This window comes from Dipodomys spectabilis, unplaced genomic scaffold (genome assembly GCF_019054845.1).
Source record: "Dipodomys spectabilis isolate Male_0828 unplaced genomic scaffold, ASM1905484v1 ptg000464l, whole genome shotgun sequence".
NCBI classification, from domain to species: domain Eukaryota; kingdom Metazoa; phylum Chordata; class Mammalia; order Rodentia; family Heteromyidae; genus Dipodomys; species Dipodomys spectabilis.
Window position 1 is genome coordinate 1,946,750 of NW_024871141.1, and position 12,535 is coordinate 1,959,284.

The 12,535-nt window shown below is 38.2% G+C and overlaps 1 pseudogene; it reads left to right on the forward strand.

The window, feature by feature from the left end:
- Nucleotides 1–4,813: 4,813 nt before the first annotated feature.
- Nucleotides 4,814–4,913, forward strand: LOC122098220 (annotated as a pseudogene).
- The last annotated feature ends 7,622 nt before the right edge of the window (nt 4,914–12,535 follow it).

Sequence of the window (12,535 nt, forward strand, 5' to 3'; positions counted from 1 at the left end):
CTAGTATACATCAGCGTTCATTTTCCAGAGAATGTTCTCTTAATTAGCAAATAGGAAAAGTACTTTGATTAACCCTCACCTTTGTCCAGTTGTGTGTCTCGAACTCAAGCCTGGGCACTGTCCTTGAGCCCTTCAGCTCAAGGCAAACAGTACCACTTGAGCCACAGTGTCTTTTGGTGGTTCATTGGAGAAAAGAGTCTAACAGGCTTTCCTTGCTTAGCCTTTCTTTGAACTGTGGTCTTCAGCTCTCAGTCTCCTGAGAAGCTAGTTTTCCAGGTGTGAGCCCCCAGCATCTGGCCTATTATTTTTGAAAGTCCTGGGGCTTGATCTTAGGGCCTGGGCACTCTCTCTGAGCTTCTTTTTCTCAAGACTAGAGCTCTACCACTTGAGCCACTCCACAGCTTCTGGGTTTTTCTGAGTATGTGGCACTGAGGATTCAAACCATGGCATTCATGCATGCTGAGCGAGCTCCTTACCACTAAGTTACATTTGTAGCCCCACCCTTACAATTTTATCCCTCAACTTGCCTATCCTCAAGAAAAGGCCTCTGATTATTATTCATCTAAAGAAATCCCTATAGGAAGGTGTCCAAAGATAAAGAAGACAAAGCTCATCTGTGGGAGAGACTCTAAACATGTGAAGACTGACAAATGCTTCCATTTAATTATGTATTATGTTTCAACACTTAATAAAGTATAAATGAAAATGAGTCAATATCCTAAATTATTGTGAATCATTTTAACATAGATGTAAAACATGTATTAAATATTATGTGTATAATAATACTAAATACAATAAACAATAAATGAATCAAATAAAAAATAAAATACAAAATCAGTAATAAAATAATAATATGTAATAAACATACATATGTAATTATATATCATATATTACACATGTATAGAAACATTTTTTCCATTGCTGGGCGTTCATTTGGGCCCTCAGTACTCTAGCCTGAATTTGTTTTCCTCAAAGTAAGCTTCGCCTTCACCCATGGTGCAAAAGAGTTACCTGGAGGGTGAGATCAAATCACAGTAATTACAGAAATACTGGCCCCAGTTCCAAGACAGTGGCTTAATTTTTTTTTAATGAAAGCAGTTATGTTCATTCAGTTCCATACAGAACATGTAAAAAAAAAAACGCTGTGTAGAATTTTGTACAGCTTTTCAGACATCCTTACCTTACCCCCAAAGTGCTTCTCTGAGCACTACATTGTTTCTTTTTTGTACACTTTTATTGCAACAATGTTGTACAGAGTTATCACAGTTACATGATCAAGGTAATGAGTTCCTTTCCTATTGAGCATTGTTGCCTCTTCTTTTGTTTTCCCCCTACCATCCCTCCCCTCCCATCTCCACAACTACTCCCCCTGCCTAGCTCAGTGACTTTTTTTTAATTTTTGGCTTGGCACGGGGTTTGAACTCAAGTGGCAACTCTGCACCTTCCCTCACATCGCTACAGATTTACCAAGACCCTGAGTTCAAATCCCAAGTAGGAAACTGGCAGAAATTCCAAATCAGGGGCCATCATTTCTTTTTTAATTTAGTTAAATAAATAATTAATTTTTCATTTATACTTTATTTTGCCAACCACGGGGCTTGAACTCAGGTCGTGGCAACACTGACTCAGCTTCCATCACCCTAGGCTATGGTGCAGTCTCTTGACCCCTAGCCAATCCTGGGATCCTAGGCCCTGAGGGTTTGCAGGAAGAAAAAAAGTAGGATACCACAAAACGTGGAGAACTTCAGAGGGCTGGAGTATTATGTTTTTTTTTCTTTGTACCTTGAGTCTGAATGACAAGGCTGCAAAGTGGAAATGACCTGCCGTTGCTCATACATGCAAGGCAAGCACTCTACCACTGAGCCACCTTCTATTTTCTCATTCCTAGAAGAAGCTGCACATGAAGACAACACTGATCCTAATTTTCAGTCTGTACCTTTGAATACGGAGGAACATCTTTCCTCTGCTATCCATCAATTCCCTACTTTCCAGTTAGAATGACTTAGAATAATAAAAATGGAAAAAGAGAAAATAAATCATCATGAAAAAAACAGATGCAGAAAATTCACTGCATTTCTCTCACAAGTTCAACCAATATAAACTATTGGGGAAATACATGGACACCTTATTCCCACTGGCACTGAAAGTCTCTAGTTAGGCAATTCTGATGAAGATGAGGAACAAAATGAAAAAGTGAGGAATCATATCAATTGCAAGAAAAAAAAATGGAGTAGGATCCAAGCAAATTACTTCTTTGGGCTGCTGAAAATAATTGGTTTACTAGAGTATGGTGACTTCTTTCCATAAAGGCCACTCATGTGAATACTAGGGATGACAATGAATATACCCCTCTTCATCGGGAAGCCTACAGTGGACATTTAGAAATTGTCCATGAGTTGGTGGCTCAAGCAGCAGATATTCATGCAATAATTGTTAATGGCTGGACACCCCTGCACAGTGCTTACTCGTGGAATAATACCAGTGTGGCGTCTTTCTTACTTCATCATGGTGCAGATACCAATGCCCAAACTAAATGCCTCTTGACTCCCTTGCACCTTGCTGCTGGGAATATAGATAGCAAAGATAGACTGGATCTCCTTCTCTTGAACCATTATATCAAACCAGGTCTGAAGGACAACTTGGAAGAAATTGCCTTTGATATTACCAAAAGGATAAGTATGTATCACTACCGCTTTGAAGTTGTGGAAGGCTGTACAAATTGTTCTATTAAGTTGTAATGGTTAGGTTAAGTTTCTTTTCTTTTTTTTTGTCTTTTTCCTTTTTTTGTTGAGTTTTATTATTTTATTGTAAAACACTATACAGAGGGGTTAAAATTACATGGGCAACGTAATGAGTAAATTTCTTTTTTTTATTGTGAAAATACTGTACAGAGGGGTTACAATTACATGGGCAAGATAGTGAGTACATTTCTTATCAAGCATTGTAGCCTCCTCCTTTGTTTACCCTTCCCATCCCTTCCTAGCCTCCCCCTGCCCCCCCAATCCACCCTGCTCAACCAAAGTTGTAAAGTTCGTTTTTGACATGACAACTTGTACTTCTCATTGTTGCAACGGGTCCACTTGTATCCTTATTTAAACGACTTGTTTTTCCCCTTCCCCTCCATAAATTATACCAATATCAAATACAGTGAAAGCAGGGGTTATAATGTGGGGGAGAGACATACAAAGCAACAAAGAAATAATCTTATAAATGCATTAGAAACAAATGCATGAAAGAAAAAACATTTAAATATATATCTTAGGGATCATTTTCCTAACTTCACCTTATCTGAACTTTTCTGCTTGACTCATACATATACTAGATATTGCAAATAAGGGAAACCATGGGAATTATGCTTCTTTGGGCTTGGCTTACTTCACTTAATATATTTTTTTCCAAGTCTTTCTATTTCCTAACAAATGGGGCAATGTCATTCTTTCTGTTGGCGCAGGCCGAAATTTTCTTAATAGAGATCTGGAATCAAAACAAATCAAAGAAAGGTTGGACAAATGGGATTGCATGAAGTTGCAGAGCTTCGGCATGGAAAAGGACATAGATAGCAGGATCAATAGAAAGCTTATGGATTGGGAGAAGATATTCACTAGCTATACAACCGACAAGGGTCTCATATCTAAAATATACTTGGAACTCAAAAAATTAAATCCCCCAACAAGAAATCATCAAAGAAACAACTGCCCAATAAATAAGTGGGCTAAAGACTTAAAGAGAAACTTCTCTGAAGAAGAAAGATGGATAGCCAATAGACACATGAAGAAATGCTCAACCTCCCTAACCATAAAAGAAATGCAAATCAAAACAACATTGAGATACCACCTCACCCCAGTTAGAATGGCAAAAATCAAGAACTCTAATAACAACAGATGCTGAAGGGGATGTGGACAGAAGTGAACCTTACTTCATTGTTGGTGGGAGTGTAAACTTGTTCAAGCACTTTAAAAAGAAGTATGGAGGTTCCTCAAAAGACTCCACATAGAGCTCCCCTATGACCCAGCAATCCCACTTTTGGGCATTTACCCAAATGTTTACAAACAAGACCACACTAAAGCTACCAACACAACTGTGTTTATTGCAGCATTATTTACCATACTTAAGATCTGGAAGCGACCCAGATGCCCCTTAGTAGATGAATGGATCAAGAAATTGTGGAATATATACACAATGAGTACATTTCTTAACAAGCATTAATGCCTCCTCCTTTATTTCCCCTTCCCATACCTTCTCATCTCCCCCCACTCCCCCACCCAATCCTCCACGCTCCCCACCCCCTGCACCAAAGTTTTAAAGTTCGTTTTCTACATAAATGCTTGTACATCTTATTGTTGCAATGCTGTCAAGATAGGATATTCTGGTTGGTCTGTTCCTACATGGAAGAAAGAAAAGGTTCAGGTAGACTTTTGTGCAGGTAAGACCTCATTTGGGAAAATGTCAGCTGCAGAAGTTTAGGAGTAGCTCTTAAGCAAGGCTTACTTTGAATCCATTAGCTCTGCAAAGCTAACTCAGTTGCATAAATACGTACTTGAAAAAGCATTCACCTTAGGACCTAGCTATAAGTGCTTCAAAGTATGATCAAATTTAAAATGAAAAAGACTTAAAATTGTCATTGACAAAAAAATGCAAATGTGAGCAATCGACCGAACAATATAATTTTTTTCCACTATACACATTATTTTACGGAAATAAGATCAATAGTATTGTTAGGAACAATAAGGTTTCCTTGCTACAAATAGGCACCCAAGGATATAAGCCTGTATAAAGATTGCATCATTAACTACTTAAATTTAGAGGATACTACATGCTTCAGAAGCACGTATACCCAAATAACAACAATACAGAGATTAACATGGCACTTGCACAAGGATAATATGAAAATTTGTGATGTGTTCCATACTTTTCATTCTTCAGTTGCAGAAATGAAAACAGTTATTAACAAGTTGATTACAAAATTACAAGTGTAACAATATATGCAAGTGTTAGAATTAAACGTTAGTTTGACATCAGTGTGTAAAATCTTCACCTTAGAAAGGCCTTTACATAGAATAACCTTTACAAAACTTTTGAAGTTAGTTAGCATTGTCATTTTATCCCAAAGAAATATACTACTATAAGAACCTAGAAAAAGGGGCTGGGAAGGTGGCTCAGTGGTAGAGCGCTTGCCTTGCATGCATGAGGCCCTGGGTTCGATTCCTCAGCACCACATAAGCAAAAAGAAAAAAAGCCAGAAATGGCACTGTGGCTCAAGTGGTAGAGCGCTAGCCTTGTGCTGGAGAGCTGAGGGACAGTGTCCAGGCCCAGAGTTCAGGCCTCAGGACCGGACCTCCCCCCCCAAAAAAAATGAAATAAAAATGAACCCAAACCTAGTATTTTTCTCATTGTATACAGAGGCACATAATTAAGGAAATTGCTTCCTGTGTAATATATATGTAAAAGAAAGAAGATGTCACACAATTATTCTCTTCATACCATGTTATACCAAACCCAAAAAATGCTTTTTCTACATTTATAAATTAATATCATCCATTTGTTGGCAACTCTGTACAGATTATTCACATTATCATTTTATACATGAACTGTTGGTATTATCTATTAACTAACTTCTAATTATAACTCTCATGAAAGAATTTTCTAGGCAAATAGAATGCCAGAATCATTTGTGAATTTGTCAGTTAAAACCTCTACTTAAAAAAAATTTTGTAGTATCCTATAGAATATGGAATTACAAAAAAAACAAACTATTTATTTTGAATCTAAATTCTAATTTTCAAGGTCCACAAAGTCCTATATTAGACGAACTGTACTATTTCTCTGGGCTCAAGTTTTGTGAACTTTGATCATTTCTTTGGCATCCAACAGAATGAAGCTTACTTACTTTTTCAAATTTTGGATGGGAATCATGAGCTATTTTGCATCTAAGAATGTTCTGTAATGAAGAGAGCATTTAAAACACAACTGAGGATAATATATCAGTTGCATTTCAATAGGAAACTTGACTTCTCAAAACATAATGACAAAATTAGCCCAAACTTCCAACTGTGTATTCCTTTCTTGTAGTTTGGTTTGTTTTATTGAGACAAAATTATACTACCTGGTCCAGGAAAGGTTTCACTATGTAATTCCACTCTCTAATCTCCTGTCAGTCTGAGTGCTAGAATTCCAGGCTTGTATCACATTGCCCGGCCATAGTTTGTTGGTTTATTTAATCTAGAAACACACTAGCAATTCTGAACGTCTCTGATGATCTTATCCATTGACTGCTCAGACTGTTTATGTACAATTTTGAAAGACGTTCTAACATTTGACACAGGGTATGAACATTTTCAGATGCACATGCAGGGGTCTCTGATTCATTCCTCCATGGATCCGATCCCTTTAATAATGATAACTTCACTTTCTTACTATCTCTGGTCCCTACCTATGTAATAGTCTCAAACTTTTTTGAAGTTCATTTGAGGACTTTTTAATATTAAAATTTATCACTTGATTCTAGTTTTACGCAGGACATATTTTCTATTGCTTTCTAACTTTTTTACATATTCTGAGAGTTGTTTCATTTGTGTATTCGTGTGTGCACATATAAGTGCCTCTGTGTGTATGCGTATGTTTGTATGTATGTATGCAAAAGCCTCAAGCTCTTATTCAACATCATGCTCATGATTGGTATTCCATCCCTTGAACTGTTCTTCCAATGCAGTTTTGGTTGGTTAATTATAGATAGTGTCTCAAAGACTGTTCTGCCGAGGCTGGATGCAAACTGAACTTCCCAGACTCCTTTACATTCTTAAGTTTTATTTTTCCAGGAGTATCAACTTTTAAACTACAAACATTTTTGTGAGTGTGAAGTCTAACCTGTAGCCCAGATTTTTAACTCATTAATTCATATAAATATAGATAAACATACACATTACATATGCTGAATGTATACTGTTAGAAATGTGATTTTAAGCTGGGTTGTGGTGAGATCTGAGGATTGAGGTTCAAAGCCAGCCTGGGTAGGAAAGTCCCGGAGACTCTTTTCTCTAATTAACTCCAAGAAAACTGGAAGTGGCACTGTGGCTCAAGTGGTAGAGCATTAGCCTGGACCTGAATAGCAGAGGGACAGCACCAAGGGTTCAAGTGCCACGACCAACAACAATATATATATATATATATATATATATATATATATGAAACCAAAAGGAATATGATCTTTGCCTCCAGGTTCATTGATAGTATAATCCCTGCTCTTTCAAGGTGGACTTTTTTCCAGTTAAGTCCATTCTCTTATAACTGACCTGCATGGAACCAGAATCATTTTCTATTCTACTTTTTACAAATTTGCGCGATTGGAAGTGTGATTTAGAAAGAGAGTGGCCTCATACTTCATGTTCCACTTAGGAGAAATGCTTTCTCTATATCACTTCTGTAAATCTATATACTGAACTTGGCTTCATTGTTTCAATGTTGTCTTATTTGTAGAGTCTTCTATATTGTATTGAAGCCTTAAACACAGAACTACTCTTTCTCCTATTTTTGCTATTGTTTCTCTTACTGTTAACTCTTGTACACATGGAAAATAATGCACAGCACATACACTCACAAAAAATGATCTGAGAGATCTTCTCGGAGGAAGTTCCGGGAAGATGGCGGAGGAGAAGCTGGAATCTGAACAACTCTCCCATAGAAAGCAGTTTTAGAGTTCCCGTGAACGGTCCTAAGCCAGAGAATCACACCAAGTGTGCCATCACAGGATAGAGAATTAGGCAAGAGAGGAGAAGCCAAGGCAAGGAGACACATCTGAGCGCTTGCCAGCAGCTGCCATGGCGGCGGCAGGGTCGCGGCGGCTACCACAGGGCACCCAAACCTGAGCCACAGAGAGTCCAGGACGAAGGAGCCAGACGCTGCTGGCGAGCAGATTCTACTCAACACCAGCAAGAACCGACAAGGAGCGGACATCTTCATCCTGCAGTTTGCAGACCAGAGACGACCCAGGAACCAAGACTCGGCGTGAGTAGAAGCCTGACGTCCTCACTCCTTCTCAGGGAGCAGAGGAAGGAAGGCCACCCCTACCCACCCCAGTACCGGAGATCTCAATATTGGATACCGTCAAAGCTCAGAGGAGCTGCTAGCTCCAACTCAGGCCTTGGAATAAAACGAGTCATTTAGCAGGTCACAAGAACTTAATGGCGAAGTGACCTCCCACACTCAGCTCCACCCAGGGAAAAGTCACCCAGCTCGGGCACCAGCCCTAGGAGTGGCTTTCCCCACTGGGTAACCAGAACCAGAGGCTGCCCCTCCCTCTAGCAGCCTCCACAATCAATTGAAAAACAGAAACCCTAAGAATGGCTCCAGGCTTGGCTCTGTGAGTTTTTCACAAAATAGCCCCAGGGAAAAGCTACTGTTGGTTGAAAGGTCTCAACTCTACCCAGAACCTAGCCACATCACTGCATCCCCCTCCTTTGTGATTCTCAAAGCAGATCTGCCTCCCCTTAAACTAACCTGGGAGGGGGATCTCAAAATCTTGGGTAAAGCAGAGCATTTTTCTGCCTGTTCGAACAAACTGACTTAAGAAACCAATCAAGCCACAGGACCTCAAGCAGACCAGAGACTCAAACAAGAGGCTGGTTACAGACAAAAGGGAGACACAGGATTCTTCCCACCCCTCCCAAAAAAATAAAAAAAAAAAAACAAAGAACTATTTTTTTTTCTTCTTCTTCTTTTTTTTTTTTTGGTACCTTATATATATAAAAAAAATTTTTTCTTTTCTAAAATTTTATTAATCTTTAATTTTTGCCTTTTTTGAAAAAAAATTGTTTTCCAGTAACTTTTTATTTTCCTCTTATAATTTTTATTTTAGGAATACGTGAATGTGCGTTTTCCTTTCTTTTCTTGTCTTCTTTCTCTTTTTCTTTTTTTTTTAATTATCTTTTTGTTTTTTGTTTAGCTCTACTGAACTTCTGATCTTTTTTTCTCCCTTTCTTATCCTTTTCACCTTTTCCTCTCTTTTGTTCTTCTTTATGTGACTTAACTCTTGTCCTGCACATCCTCAGATAAACCCATAGTTAACTAGTAGACCCTATCCCCATTTGTGTACACACTTAAACCACAAATTTATTACTCAATTCAAAAACTCTGAGATTTACCTTCTTTAATAGCAGTACAACCTCCTTATACCTATATAATACTTTAAGCATTTTTTAAGTTTTTCATATCTCCTTTATGTCCCTCCGCTTCTCTCAATATATTCACATCCTCTTTAAATAGATTGTCTTTTGATCTCCATAATAATATTAATTTTTATGTTTCTATTTTTTTCTGGTCTCTTTTCATTTCCCTTTCCCTTTCTTCTTTTTCTCTCTCTCTACTTGCATCCCACCCAACCTATTTCCTGCATTGAGATTAGGACATAGTTAACTCTCCCTGTGGCTCCCCACACCAATCTATTCCTATTTTTTACCCACATCTCTCCCTAACCCTAATAATTTCTGGTTTTCCAAATTCTTCTCTGTGGTTCAAAGCCCATTAACATATAGTTGTTTGATGTTGAATAGATGTATCTGTTGAACTAGATGGTATCTCTAGACTATTGACTGTACAAATGCAAACTTTGGTTGATGGTTGCCTTAAGATAGTGTTTTAGCACAAAACTGGTGCTATTTTCATCTCAAATGGACAGAGTAAGCCGGAAAAACACAAGAAAAATGGCAAATCCGGGTATCTCAATTCCCAATCTTGATAATCAGGGGACAGAACAGATAATGAATAATCCAGAGGAGAGTTCCCAAATAGCTCAACAGACACTGCTGGCAAACATGATAAATGAAAAATTTGACAACTTACAAAGGACTCTGTATGAGTGTGATAGGGAGAGATAGGAGGCATCCCAAAAGTTTATACAGGAATATCATAAGCGTGAGGAAGCTACTCAAAAACTGATTCAGGATTTGCATGAACAACTTGAGAATACTCAAAGAGAAAGGGAGGAATGGCGTGAGCAGGCTGAGAACACTCAAAGAGAACTGCAGGAATCCCACGAACAGGAGGAAGCTGATCAAAGAGTAATACTGGAATTGAGAGAGCAGATAGAGAATACACAAAGATCACTAAAGGCATTCATGGAATCCATTAACAAAGAGCTGAAGGAAGTCAGGGAGACCACAAAGGGAATGCTGAATGGAACCCAACAGAAGGAATGGGATTCCAAATAAACCATAACCAATCAACTAAGTGATTTGAGGACAAACACTGAACACCAAATTAAGGAAGTAAAGAAATTCATACAAGACCTAAAACAGAGCTTCAAGAAAGAATTTGAAGCCATCAAAGCCGACCAAATGGAAGGAAAAGAGATAAAAAACAAAGTATAGAGTCTTGACAGCAGGTTAGACCATGCAGAAGATCGAATCTCAGGGTTGAAGACAGCATAGATATTATAGAGAAAGAGCATACAACCATCCAAGACAAGTCCAAGAAATATGATAGATCTATCGAACACCTGGAAGACACCATCAGAAGGCCTAATCTAAGGATAATGGGTGTAGAGGAGCACCTAGAAACAGAAGTTAATGGTCTAGGAAATTTGTTTAACAGTATCCTAGCAGAGAACTTCCCAAACATACAAAAAGATAGGCCTATTCAGATACAAGAAGCTTTTAGAACCCCAAATAGGCCAGACCAGAATAGGACATCACACCGTCACATTACAATCCACACAGGATCAACTCAGACCAAGGAAAAGATCCTTAAAGCTGTCAAGGAGAAAAGGTTAATCTCCTATAAAGGGAAACCAATTAGAATCACCTCAGATTTCTCAGCAGAGACAATCAAAGCAAGAAGAGCCTGGAATGATGTATTCCATGCCCTAAAAACAAACAACTATCAACCAAGAATACTCTATCCAGATAAACTCTCCTTCATAACTGAAGGCCAAATAAAAACCTTCCATATAAAAGAAAATTTGAAACAATACATCTCCGCCAAACCAGCCATACAAAAGATTCTTAAAGATGTCCTACACATAGAAAACCAACAAGACCACAATAAAGGCCAAGAAACTGCACCCTAACTGAGAATCCAAGAACCATAGGAAGAACCCAGTTTTCGAAGCCCCCAAGAAGGTGGATAACATGGCAGGAACTCCTAAATACCTCTCAGTCCTATCTCTTAACGTTAATGGAATGAACTCTCCAATTAAGTGACATAGACTGTCTAGTTGGATTAAAAAACCAGACCCTTCTATCTGCTCTCTGCAGAAGTCAGATCTTGCCCGTAAAAACAAACACATTTTCAATGTTAAAGGCTGGAGCAAAATCTACCAAGCAAACGGCACTCATAAACAGGCGGGAGTTGCAATCCTAATATCAGACAAAATAGACTTCAAATTAAAATTCGTGAGAAGAGAAAAAGAAGGTCGCTACATACTAATTAAAGGATCTCTCCTTCAGGAGGATATTACAATTCTAAATATCTATTCGCCAAACAATGGAGCACCCAAATTTATCAAAGAAACACTACTTTCCCTCAAATCCCATATAGATCCAAAGACATTAATTGTTGGGGATTTTAACACACCACTCTCCCTACTAGATAGATCAACTCGGCAAAAACTCAACAGAGAAACCACAGATCTAAACAGCTGCATAGATCAACGAGACTTAACAGACATCTACTGAACATTTCCCCCAGCAGCATCAGAATACACGTTTTTCTCAGCAGCACATGGAACGTTTTCTGAAATAGACCACATTCTAGGCCACAAAGCAACCTTGTCTAAATTCAGAACATTGAAGTTATACCTTGCATTCTCTCTGACCACAAGGGAATAAAATTAGAACTCAACACCAAAAGCCATCAATGAAAGTCCGGTATCACATGGAGGCTGAACAACACACTGCTGAATCATGAGTGGGTCATGGAAGAGATTAGAAAGGAAATTCAAATGTTCATGCTATTCAACAAAAATAAACACACAAATTACCAGCTCCTGTGGGACACAGCTGTACTCAGAGGCAAGTTTATAGCTCTGAGCTCCTACATCAACAAATTGGAGAGATCTGAAACTAACAATTTAATGACACATCTAAACCTCCTTGAAAAAGAGCAGCAAGATAAACCCCAATCCAGTAGACGGAAAGAAATAATTAAAATTAAATCAGAGTTAAATGAATTAGAATCCAAAAAAACTATAGAAAGAATCAACAAAACAAAGAGTTGGTTCTTCGAAAAACTTAACAAAATTGACAGACCCTTAGCAATTCTTATCAGAAAAAGAAGAGAACACACCCAAATTAATAAACTCAGAGATGAGAATGGAAACATCACCAGGGAAACAACCAAGATTCGGAACATTATAAGGGAATACTTCTCAAAACTTTATGCTAATAAGTTTGAGAACTTGACAGAAATAGATCTTTTCCTAGCAAATACTGACATGCTGAAACTAAAAAAAGATGAGTCAAACTATCTTAACAGGCCCGTATCAAGCATTGAAATAGAAACAGCAATAAGAGACCTCCCAGCTAAGAAAAGTCCAGGACCAGAT